Source organism: Zingiber officinale, chromosome 2A (assembly GCF_018446385.1).
Source record: "Zingiber officinale cultivar Zhangliang chromosome 2A, Zo_v1.1, whole genome shotgun sequence".
Lineage (NCBI taxonomy): Eukaryota > Viridiplantae > Streptophyta > Magnoliopsida > Zingiberales > Zingiberaceae > Zingiber > Zingiber officinale.
Window position 1 is genome coordinate 81,106,797 of NC_055988.1, and position 11,572 is coordinate 81,118,368.

Sequence of the window (11,572 nt, forward strand, 5' to 3'; positions counted from 1 at the left end):
TAGATTGAACAATGTGACGTAATTGGCAACTTCAATTCGAGACAAAATAATTCGTACTCTAACAATTACAATCCCGAGTGGAGAAATCATCCTAATTTCTCTTACAAGAATAATCAAGAGCAAAGCTATCAACTAGGTCAACAAAAGAGCTATCAACTATGGAAACAACAGAACTTCCAGCCTCGACAACAACAGAGTTATTAACCATCAAGGACTGAAAAGCTACTTGAGGAGATCTTAGCAAATCAACTTGAAATTAAAAATGACATCAAGCAATTAAGTCAAATGATGGAGAACTCTAAGCAACATATGAAGATGCTATATAGCCAAGTAGCCCAGATAACTACATCATCCTCTAGAGTACCCAAGTCATTTCTAGGAAAGCGAGATGTAAACCCAGCCATGCATTGCAGAAGAGTTGAGCTCAGAAGTGAACGGACCTTGGAGGAACCTATAGGACCGTTGCACACGTGAAGGGGAGGGGGGTGAATCACGCGATTTTAAAGAAAAACTTGTCTTTTCTTAATTTGAAAATGAGTGCACAGCAGAAAGTAAACGATTAAGTAGAGGAAAAGAAAAATAAAGAACACAAGCGATTTTACTTAGGTCAAAGCCTTTGGCAAGTCCTACTCTAAAACCCAAGTCTCTCAGATCTATCAATGGGCAAACACTTTAAACCTCTTCCGGAACCACCAGAAGAGGGAATCGAGTACAATAAAATCAAAAGGGCATGTGTAACAGACTACACTTTCCTTAATGCAGTAATTAAATAATTAACAACACTTTCGTTACCCAACATATGAAGATTCTCAGATCAAGCTCGGTGTAGGATGACTTCTCTGTAGTAGTAGGGCGTAGCAATGTCATAGCACAGCAAGAGGACAATGTTGGAGCAGTCGGGGACTCAAAAGATCGCTTATAGAAGTCGTGAATGAGTTGATTTGAATCCTTGGTCGAGTAGCCATTTTAAAGAGGGTTGAAGGTACCTTCAACGCCACTAGAGGTGCCTTCAACGCCACTAGAGGCACCTTCAATACGCATGTTTTATCCCAACAAAAGTGGCTCTTATCGTCAACGAAGCCTTTTGTGTTATCAAGCCAAATGTGCCTTCTAAGCTCTCCTAGGCGCCTTCCATTGCCCAGCTCAAGGTGCATTCCTTCGCATGGAAGCTGCCTTGGGTACTATTCACCCAAGGCATTTTGTGCTCCTTTTATAATGTAAAAATGTGTTAGTCCAACAAAATAAAGTATACCCTGCAAGACAAATTTAGCACAATAAAAATAAGTAGTATTAATTAGACTCTATCTTCCCGAGACCAAGATCTAGTCACGGTCTCAATTTAGATTTCTAAAATTGACCTAAATTGAACCTATTCCTAAAATCCCCAAATGGGGCTCATCCTCACATGAACACTCTAATGAGGATCGGTGACCGATTAAAAGGGGGGGGGGGGGGTTTAATAGCTTGGTCACCCCAAATCGTTTGCCTTCCTACAATGTTAGTTCGTTGAGGAATAGTAACAATAAAAATAAAGTAAGAGAGAAAGCAAATGCTAACAAGATTAAGAAACGTGGTTCAGAGATTGTTTGCTCCTACTCCACGGGTTATCCGTGAGGTGGACGATCCCTCAATCCGTCGGTGGATTAGTCCCCGAAAATCTCCAGCTAATGCTTTCTTCTTCTCGATAGAGCAAACATCTCACAAAGGTCTCTTCCTCTTTACAAGATGAAAACTTAGATTAGGAGGAAGAGAATTGGCTTGGAAGCTTGAGGGAATGATTTAGGAGAATTCTAGCAAGAATCAGTAACCTCCTTCTTCTCTCAAAGGCACCTTTAAATAGAGTGGAATAAGTTGATCACTTATCAACTCATTTCATAAGCACCAGACGACTGGCAAACTCATCAGTCGACTGGTGCTACCATTGGATATAGCTAGCAGCTATTTTGTAGAATCAAGGATTCTGCCAACTGTCACCAACGATCACTTACCAGTCGACTGGTAAAGATACTAGTCGACTGGTCGTTACTAGCTGAGTGAATAGAATGCCTCTGATTGCTCCCAGTCGACTGCTTAGTTGATTGGACCAGTCGATTGACACTTTCATCAGTAGATTAATCCTAGTTACACACTCACTCATCCACTCTGGAGTTAGCCTTGAAGCCCTTCTTACTTGGCCTTCGTCCCTTAGATGTGTTGGAACCGCAAGGTGTTTTGATGTGATCAAACAAGCTAAGTTAGGTCCTGCGTGTGTTTAACCCTTGTGTCTAAGTGTGCAGGAACTTAGGAACACAGGAAGTCGACCGGAAGACGCGGCTAGCGAGAAGGACGGCACGGGAAAGAGCCGACGGGCTCGGTGCGTCCGAGGGACGAGGTGTCCGCAGAAGAGTACACCGGTGGACGAGAAGAGCGTGCGCGGCGCTCGAGGGATGAGAAACCGGGAAGGAAGGCTGCTCGAGGAGAAGGTCGGAACTTGGGTTCGGGTGAGCCCTATTCCGGATGGCCGAGATCACCCAAGCTAGCGGAGCCGGAGCGAACAAGACCCGGACCGAGACGAGCTGAACCGGAGGTGAAAAAGTCAACGTTGTTGACTTTGGGCTCCAGGGCGCCCGGAGCAGTCCGGGGCGCTCGGAACCCTCCAAGGCGCCCTGAGCAGTAAAATTGACCAGATTGAGTTTTGACTCGATCTGAACGTTGGGGGATAAGTTTTATCCCCCCCAGGGCGCCCGGAACCCTTCCAGGCACCCGGAACCCTTCTAGGCGCCCCGACCAAGGCTATAAATATAGCCTTGGTCCAGAAGCTTTGAACGAACTCACTTGTAATCAATTCTTTCTGTGCTTTCAATTCTGTTCTTTTCATTTGTGCTGTCAACGTTGTAAAGAGGCTACTTTGCCCAGAGGAGAATCAGATAGTGCGCTTACATTCCTTGGATTAGCAATCCCCTGATTGCAAACCAAGTAAAACTCTGGTGTCTGCTTTTCTTTACTTAGTCTCTTTTATTTATTTATTACAAGTGTTAATTATATAGTTGAAATCCGAGAAAGGTTCGAGTTTTATTTTGTAGGGCAATTCACCCCTCCCCTCTTGCCAGCCTCCAAAGGGACCAACAAGTGGTATCAGAGCAAGGCGCTTCAGGAGGACTAACCGCCGATCGAAGCAACAAGATGGCCGGACCAAGCATCGTCCCACCAAAATTCGAGGGGAACTTCGCAGACTGGAAGCGTCGTATGGAGGTATTCCTAAAAACAGAATTTGAAATTCGGTTTATTATGAAATATGGTTTTGTAGCTCCAATAGATAAAGATGGAAAAGAAAAAGAAGAGAGCGATTGGACAAAGAAGGAGCAGAATGAGTCGGTAGCAAACAGCCGTGCGGAACATCACCTGCTGAGCGTGTTACCGCTTCAAGAGGTTAACCGCATCGGAAACTATTTATCTGCTAAAGAACTTTGGGAGAAGTTCTTGGAACTCCACGAAGGTACGTCCAAAGCAAAGCTCGCTAGAAGGGACATCCTTCGCAACAAACTGATGAACATCCATCTGGAGAAAGGTGAGAAAGTAGCCGGTCTACATGCAAAGGTAAAAGAACTAGTTACTGGTCTTGAAAACCTTGGTGAAACGGTAACAAACCGGGACACTATACGCTACGCGCTCAACGCGTTTCCAAGAACTCCGGAGTGGACATCAATCGTCGATGCTTACTACATCTCAAAAGACCTGAAGGTAAGTACTTTAGAAGAGTTGTTTTCTACCCTTGAATTACACGAAACTAGATATGCAGAGATATCAAAGGACACAACCCAGACTATGGCGCTGAACGCAACCAACAAGGATGAACCCGAGTCAGACTCCGAAGACGATCAATAAGCGTACATGGTAAGAAACTTTAAAAAGTTTTTCAGATCTAATAAATTTAAAATGCAGAATAAAAAGAATCAAAAAGGTAGAAGAAAGGTACGGTGCTACCAGTGTCAGAAGGAGGGACACCTAAGGGAAGACTGCCCAGAACTCAAGAAGGTCAAAATGAAGACACCCAAGAAACACAACCTAAAAGCAACTTGGGATGACACTTCTTCATCTGAATCAGAAGCTCAAGAATATGCGGGGATTGCACTGATGGCAAGCCACGAAGGACAAAGTACATCAGAACCCAACATCGATGAAGGGGGAGCGACCTCAGATGGAAGTAGCGAAGCAGGGGGAGATTCAGGCTTCAAGTCTGATATGGTAAGTGAGGTATGCCTCTTACCCCCTGATTAACTTTACTCTGGTATCAAAGCTATGACTAAATCCATGTATAAATTAGAAAATAAAAATGGCAAATTAGAAAATGAAATTTTAGAAACAAAGAGAATTTTGGCAAAATCATGTCTTATAGAGGATTTTGAAAATTTGAAAATTGAAAATGAAAAACTAAAAGCAGAAATAGAAAGATTGAAAAAATCTAATGGTTCAAATATTTCTACTTTTAGGAATTATAGAGGTTTAAATTGGTATTATAGATTTCATCAAAGTCAAATTAGAAATATATCAAAAATCTATATACCTAGGAAATACATGGTTAATCCTGTAGGTAGGAACCTCTACTGGGTTCTAAAATCCTATTTAATTTAAAATTAAAATTAAAATCAGACTTAGCATTTTCAGCAAGGAAATTAAACAATTAATTTCTTTATGAGGCTTTGTCTAAGGAAGTGGTTGTTGCTCCAATAACCAAGAAGGCCTAGTGCCTCGCCACGACCTGGAAGCCAAGTATCGAAATGAAAAGTTTAATTGACTAACTGAAAAAGCATTAATTTAAATTACCTAATGCTTTAAAAGAGTTATTCAATTTGTGTTAGAAAATATTTAAAATTTTTAACTTGACTTAGAAATTTTTTATTATCTTAGAAATTTTTATGAAAATTGACTTAGAATTTTTTTTTTATATGAAAGTTATCTTAGGATTTTTTTATATGATAATATTGTCTTATAATTTTTCTTAAAATTGACTTAGAATTGTTTCTTATGAATATTAACTTAGATTTTTTTTAGAAAATTTTTTTTGAGAATGTTGAAATAAGTTTCAAACTTAAAATTTTTTTTGTTAACACTTATGACTGTTTTTATCTGAAAAATATTTTACTTAAATTTTTCTCGAAAGAAAAATTCTGAAGAGTGTCTTTACTTAGACATTTTTTTACACTCAAAAGTTTTTTTTTAATTTACCTTAGACTTGTTTATAACCCCAATTTTTATGTGATTAAAGGGGGAGAAGTATGTTAAGTCTAGGGGGAGGTAATATAATTTTTCAATTGAAAAATATTTGGACTTATTTGAATATAAATTGTTTTTATTGCATATGGTTACCCTAACTTAACTTGGGTTGCTCACATCAAAAAGGGGGAGATTGTTGGAACCCCAAGGTATTTTGATGTGATCAAACAAGCTAAGTTAGGTCCTGCGTGTATTTAACCCCTGTGTCTAAGTGTGCAGGAACTTAGGAACACAGGAAGTCGAGCGGAAGACACGGCTAGCGAGAAGGACGGCACGGGAGAGAGCCGACGGGCTCGGTGCGTCCGAGGGACGAGGTGTCCGCGGAAGAGTACACCGGTGGACGAGAAGAGCGTGCGCGGCGCTCGAGGGACGAGAAACCGGGAAGAAAGGCTGCTCGAGGAGAAGGTCGGAACTTGGGTTCGGGTGAGCCCTATTCCGGATGGCCGAGATCACCCAAGCTAGCAGAGCCGGAGCGAACAAGACCCGTACCGAGACGAGCTGAACCGGAGGTGAAAAAGTCAACGTTGTTGACTTTGGGCTCCAGGGCGCCCGGAGCAGTCCGAGCCCTCCAGGGCGCCCTGAGCAGTAAAATTGACCAGATCGAGTTTTGACTCGATCTGAACGTTGGGGGATAAGTTTTATCCCCCCCAAGGCGCCCGGAACCCTTCCAGGCGCCCCGACCAAGGCTATAAATATAGGCTTGGTCCAGAAGCTTTGAACGAACTCACTTGTAATCAATTCTTTCTGTGCTTTCAATTCTATTCTTTTCATTTGTGCTGTCAACATTGTAAAGAGGCTACTCCGCCCAGAGGAGAATCAGATAGTGCGCTTATATTCCTTGGATTAGCAATCCCCTGATTGCAAACCAAGTAAAACTCTGGTGTCTGCTTTTCTTTACTTAGTCTCTTTTATTTATTTATTACAAGTGTTAAATATATAGTTGAAATCCGAGAAAGGTTCGAGTTTTATTTTGTAGGGCAATTCACCCCTCCCCTCTTGCCGGCCTCCAAAGGGACCAACAAGATGCATTGGAGCTCGTGGCTCCTCTCCATGCATCCTTCGCATTTCCTTTAAGTCTGCTTCCCTCAGCTCCACTCCGTTGCTCCTCGTCCGACAATTTCTCAGATGCACTATCCTTCACCGATCTCAAGGACTCAAGCCATAGGATGATCTTTTCCCAAACTTGGTCGCACTAAGATAAGCATCAAGTCCTGCATGACTCAAACACATATCAAACAAATATGAAACCTAACTTAAACTATTTGACACACACATCAAATCATGATGATCGTACTTGATCAAACCTAGGTCGATTACACTCACAATCTTCCCCTTTTAGATGTGTGACAATATTTTTAAGATAGACATAAATAATAACTTGAAAATCTACAATCATAGCATAAACATGAAGAATAAGACCCAAGCTCCGCCTTAACATACGTTCTATCACTTAATTTTCAAATTTTATACAAAATAAGTTTCTAACTTAAGCTTTCTCATTTCTCCCCCTTTGACATCATCAAAAAGATTATACCAAACAATCATGCATACTATGACATCAAATTTGGACATAAATTTGACTAAAATAACTCTTGAATATGCAACCAGAATGCTAGAAAAATACAGTCATCAGTCGATTCGCACAAAATAGCTTAAATTTTAGCTTTCTGAAGTCAACTTCAGAAATGCATAAAAAATCTATAAAATTTGAAAAATCATGAAATTTTGAAAACATAGTTCTTTTAATGTTCTTTAATAAGTAAAAATATATTCATATGAAAATTCAAAATATTTTTAAAGTTTTAACAAAAAGTAAAAAACTTTGAGAATCACTCAAGTTTGTATCAATTTTAAATGTAGTTTTAAATTCATATGTTTCAAAATAACTACACAGCAAGAGATAAAATATAGAATGATTTTCAAAATATTTGAAATATCCAACTATGATCTATGGGCAAGAACCATCAGCCAATTTTTCCATAAACTGATTACTGTTGAGGTTTAATCAAAGTCCCACATTGGAAAGATTTGGTAAAGATCATAGGTTTAAAAGGATGTAGGATATCTCCATTGGCATGAGGCCTTTTGGGGAGAGTCCAAGAGCAAAGTCATGAGGGCCTAGACCCAAAGTGGACAATATCATGTCATTATGGAGATATGTGGACATCCTTTCGGTCACAATAAATGGTATCAGAGTCATGGTCTAGACCAGATGCAATGTGGGGTGACCTTGAATGAAGTTACGGATAGGCTTGAAGCAGGTTAAGATTGACCAGATCCAGCTGCTTATGGGGAGGCCCAGAATAGATCAGGATGACTGGATGCTTGTGGGAAAGGCCTCGAATTAGGTCAGGGTGACCGGATACTTGCGGGAAGACCCGGAGCAGGTCAAGGTGACCGAATGCTCGCGTGAAGGCTCGGAGTAGGTCAAGATGATCGAGTGCGGATGCTTGCGGGGAGGCCCAGAGAAGGTCAGGGTGACTAGATGCTCGCTGGGAGGCCTAGATCATGAGAGTAATTGTGGTCCTTCATTTGAGGGGAGGATTGTTGGGGTTCAATCAAAGTCCCACATTTGAAAGATTTGGTAAATATCATGGATTTAAAAAGATGTAGGATATCTCCATTGGTATGAGGCCTTTTGGGAGAGCCCAAGAGCAAAGTCATGAGAGTCTAGACCCAAAGTGGAGAATATCATATCATTGTGGAGATATGTGGACATCCTTTCTGTTGGTGCGGGAAGCATCTGACGATCGACTGTTGTTTTGATAATGGCAAAGGAATTCAAAGTTAAGTTGTTTTGTGATCTAATGCACTAAATTGAGTGTTTCAGGAAAGTCCTAGTTGCGGTTAGGCAGGTGGAAAACCCTAGGGGGTGGTAACTGTAACGTCCGAAAATTCTCAAAATAATTATTAAAAATATCCTAGTATTTTTCTGGAGTTTTAGGATATTTTTACAGAATTTTTAGAGTAGCGAAAGTAGCAAAAATAAATAGAATTGTAAAATAGCCTACGCGGGAATTGAACCCGAGACCTATTGGGTCCTACGACTTATGGTGAACTCTAGTAACCAAGTGAACCCAGTAGGGCCGTGATGAAAGAAGAGGGAATCAATTGTATTTATATTTAAGTTGGGCGAATTAACCACTTAATATAATAGGGAAAATAATTTAGTGAAGAGTTATTTTGATCGTGACTTTTCTTCACCCTCACCCTAGACACGCCACCCTCTCCCTACTCTTCTTCTCTCGGTGCACCAAGCCCCAAGGGCTATGGTTCCGTCCCAAAGGCTCCAAGAACACTTTCCGGCGACGACTCCGGCACGAGAACGCTCCTCTCCGCGAGAAGAGCATGTGGAAGCAAGAGGATCGTCGAGAAGATCGCTTTACCGAAAAACCTAACGATCAGATCGTAAGGAAAACTAGCGTAGGATGTAAGAAACCCCTCACCTGCAGTATAAGTAGCTTTTTCGAGGTTTTACGCATTAGTTTAGTTGTATGCAGAATTTTAGTATGTAGGGTGTGAACTAGTGCACACTATATGTTTGATAAAATGTGTAACCCAGTTAAATGCCACCGTGGGCATTTTAATAGCTCAGTAAATGCAATAGAAGCATTTTTACAGCATGTCCAGTTTTATTACAACTTTTATGGGACTACGGTCCAATGGGTGGGCTCCCACAGTCGCCTCTAGGTTCAGACAACCTAGCTCTAGGTTCAGATAACCTAGAAATAACAAGATAAGAAAATTCAGCTATATCCAGTATTTTATTTTCAGCAGTGACACTGTACTGGACTAGATGTCCATTGGGTTGGGCTCCCATAGTCGTTCCTAGGTTTAGATAACCTAGTAACCCTACTAGATTCGGGACTAGCTACCTCGGGTTTAGTTAGGGATGCGCGCATAGCAAGTACAGTTGTCGGGCCCATCAGCACATGATTAGTATTTTGATCTATAATCATATATAGTTTTTCAAAATCTCACAATCAGTTATGTGAACATGATTTAAATTCAGTATTAGTTTAGTTCAGTTCAGCTCAGTGTTGTATCAGTTTAGCTTCTTTTCATTGATACATGTGATAGTTTCATGCTTAGCTCTTGATATTCCATGACTAGTTTTGATGCCATGTTTTGGTATACATGATTAGTAACTTCAGTATTTAAATTTCAGCATGTCAGCATGTATTTCAAATAGCATGTTTTAAAAGCCTGATTTCATCGTATGCATGTTTTTGTGAGGTAGATGGTTTCTTACTAAGCGAAAGCTTACAGATACTTCTTTTCCTTATAATGCAGATAAAGGTAAAGGAAAGATGGACTAGCGGAGGCTGAAGGTCAATGCAGTGAAGATGTGTGTGGCAGGAACTTGGAATAAAGATTCTTGGAGATTAGCAAGTGTTAAAGAATTGAGTTTCTTATAGTTCTTATTTCTTCATATCTTTAGAATGTTTTAATATTATGAGTTATGAAAGTATGCACTAGATTATGGTTAATCCACTAGTTATCTCGATGTTAGACAGTAAATCATACATATTGGTAGGTCTAGTAGCTTGGTTTTTGTTTATAGAGTTAATGTATGTGATTTGGCACGAAACAGTGCTGAAATCAGAGTTCAGCAGCGAAATCAGAAACTCCAATCGATCGACCGATCGATTGGAGGGACCTCAATCAATCGGTTGATCGATTGAGAGCTTGATTTTGCGAACAGTAAGCTCTGGAATCGATCACTGGAGTGATCGGGGAATTAGCCTCGCGAACAGAGAGCCTTGGAATCGATCCCTGGATCGATTGGCAAGCCTGGATCGATCATCCGATCGATCTAGAATTTACCCCGTGCACAGTAGCGAGCTGAATCGATCAATGGATCGATCAACAAGTCTGGATCGATCAACCGATCGATCCAATCAAAGTTTTCATATACAGTGGCATGCTGGATCGATCAGTGAATCAATCCGAACATCCCAATCGATCAGCCAATCGATTGAAATGCCTGTTCCAGCTGGAAACACTTAAGTTCAGTCCTTAATCACATGTGAAGGATAGATCTTCTCTTTGGAGTAAAGGTACAACATTTAAAAAGGTATCTTTAAGCATCAGTTCAGATTTAGTAGCAATTGGCATGGGTTAGTAAATTTTAAATTAGTTCACATTTCCGCACCTTATAATATAGCTTAGCACAGCATAATGTGACGGTCCGGCCTCACAGCCTAGTCAGTAGGAGGCAGGTTGTTACAGAGTGGTATCAGAGCAAAAGTTCCATACTTCCTACACACACATCAGCATTGAACCTGCAACTTCCAAGTAAGAACATCGCTCACTTTATTTATGTTTCTTGTTTTCATGTTTAGAGATAGCTAAAGCATGTTTATTTATGATAGTATCTAACATGATGACAATAGTTATGCAATTATGATTGTGTTAGTTATGTATGTCCTCTATGTCTCTAGAAATGGCACGAGGACGCCCAGCTAGAAGGGCACCAGCTACTGAGCTCCAGCAAGAGGCAGGCAGTTCCGTGCCTCCCCCAGACCTTACAGCAGTAGTGGCTCAGTTACAACAGCAGCTAGCTGAACAGCAACAAGAGATAGCCACTTTAAGAGCTAATCAGCAGAACACCCCCACTATCACCCCAGAACCTAACTTAGCAACTCCAGTAGTTATAGAGGTTCCACCAGTCCAGCTTGCAGCACCAGTAGCCCCAGCAGCCGGGGCAAGGAGAGAAGTCTATCTGATCCAGTGGCAGAAAGGAACCATGGGATGCTCAGGCCTGGTTCAAAACACTGGAGAGTACGATGGAGCTTCTGGACTGGCCAGAACATGAGAAGGTGAAGTGCGCCTCCTTCTGCCTAGTAGGAGATGCACGCATGTGGTGGGAGAGAGTTAGAGCGAAGCGCCCAGTAAACCAGATGACATGGGCTGACTTCGAGAAAGAATTCTTTGAGGAGTTCTTTCACATGCGGGTCACAAATCGTCACTACGACGAGTTCACTGAATTCCGCCAGGGCAACCTTTCAGTTGAGGAGGCCGTGAAGAAATTCAACAGGCTGGCTCGTCTGTGTCCCGAATTAGTCAGCACTGAAAAGGAAAGGGTCCGACTGATGCTTAAGATACTGAGGCCGGACATAGCACTGAATATAGCCAGTGGCGTTCATAGGCCACAAATCACTGAAGAACTAGTAAGTAGTGCTCTCATCACGGAGCATTACCAGAATAGCATCAAGCAGCAGAAGCAATCCTTCTCAGAGTCCAAATGTCAAGGAGGTTCGGGTACTCAGAAACACCAGGGCCACAGCTCCCATGGCTCTAACTGGAAAGGGAACTC